Here is a 2,051-nt window from a genome sequence, read left to right on the forward strand (position 1 = left end):
GGTGATAGACATAGTAGGAGTATTTTAAATTTTATCCTACTATTTTCACCTCCAGTTGGAGGTTACTTACCCTAATTTTACTATTTAAGAATTACCCTTGGAATTTTAACAAGCCTCCTTAATACAGTCTAAAGTTAATTAAATCTCAAGTCTATAGTTCCTGATAACTATAAAGAACTTAGAGCACTGTAAGTCTGATCCTTATTTGTATGCCTTTGTTATTAAACACTTTTGTCATATTCTCCCCATTATCTGTAGATGTCCTCCAATACTCCAGTTAACACATATTAAAATGTCTTTCTGTAGCCCCACAGGTGATGAGAAGGTTAAGGCACAGGATTCCACATGGCTGGCTATGTGGTTTGAATCCCAGACCCTGTGGCTTGAAAATCACTCTGGGTACATGTGTTTGCATGCCCAAGATCCTCAGAGGAGACTGCAGGAGAGGAGATTATGGCGTGGCCATTCCCCTTGGGTATGACTTCTCACTTGCCCTCTTTCTTTCTGTCTCTGGCAAATGCACACACCCTATAACAAAAACAAAAACAAAAGTCTCTCTGCTCTCTATCCAGTGTTTCCTCACATTTCCTCTATAATTTATATTTATTTTAATCTCTATGTTACATTCTGCGTTATTTCTTCTTCTCTATATAATTATTATCATTTTTTATTACCATAGAGCACTCATGTTCACCAGAGATGGAGGGAGGGAGGGAGAAAGAGAGAGAGAGGGAGAGAAACTCCCTAATGGGTTGTGGTAACACCACAATTTCTTTTTCTCTCTATTTCTCCTCTTCATCAGGATTTGAGGCACATACATACATGTGCCCAGAATGTTTTTTCAAGCTACTGGGGCTGACACTCAAACCAAGATAACCATGCTAAATCTGGCTCCCTAAGGGTGAGGTATAATGACTGTGCTATGGGTCCAGCCCAATTCTGTGTCATTTCTTCAGCTATTTTATAGTCCAAAAAGTCTCTATTTTTTCTAATTTTTAAAAAGATACCAATTCTGTTTAATCTCCTGATTGTAGTATTTGTTTGAAATACCACCTATTTTGAGTTTCTTCAGTATCTGGTTGGTTGTCTTGCAAAACATACCTGGCCATTTCTGTTCACTTTTTGTTCCTCACTCGTACTTTCTTTTCCTTCCTATACCTTTAGTCATATTAAATTTATGTTGATTTTTAGGCCATTCAATATGTGGGAGTGGGTAGAAGTCAATCTTTAAGATTTGAGGAGCAGAGTATCTTTTGCTGACTCAATGCGCATGCTTAGACTCATAGAAAGAATTGGAAATGAAAAGACCTCTAAATGTGGAATCAAGGTTTCCAAGCAAGGCACGAATTCTGTGAGATCCTTGCCCGTGTTACTGACGCACTGCCTGAGTGCCTCCAGCACCTCATTGCCTTCTGGGGCAATGCTTTCAGATGTCCTCCCTTCTGACCACTAGAGCATTCTTTCGGTTATTCATTTCTCTATGTAGAAACCTATTGTATTTCTCTAGTTTCTGCCCATTGGCCCTGGGTCTAATTTCTGGAGTTAATAGAAACAGTTTAATCTTTGCTTTTATTATAATCTTTCAGGAATATAAATACAACAATATTTACTTTAACATGTATGAAATACATATATATATATATATATATATATATATATAAAATCTGTCCACTCTATCACTGATAATGGTTAAACTTTAAGCTCTCAGAACACCACAATCATGTATGTCTACTTAACTGCTGACATTTCTAACTTCATCCTCGATTGACCTGAACACTTACTTGTTTTTAAGACAGATTTTTGCTATAGGGCACATATGTTCACCAGAGAGACAGAGACAGAAAGCAAAAAGCATCCCCCATGGGGATAACTTTGCTGCAATCCTTTCTCCTCCAGTCTCCTCTCAGGGTCTTGGGCACACATGCACACACACCCGGCATGAGTTTTAAGCTGCTGGGTCCTGGACTCAAACTGCAGTTGACTACATGGAAGTCTAGCAATATAACCATTACACCATCTGTTGGTGCCCTGAACACATATTTTTAAGAAGA

The sequence above is a fragment of the Tupaia chinensis genome, unplaced genomic scaffold, assembly GCF_000334495.1.
Source record: "Tupaia chinensis unplaced genomic scaffold, TupChi_1.0 Scaffold148234_1, whole genome shotgun sequence".
In the NCBI taxonomy this organism is placed as follows: domain Eukaryota; kingdom Metazoa; phylum Chordata; class Mammalia; order Scandentia; family Tupaiidae; genus Tupaia; species Tupaia belangeri.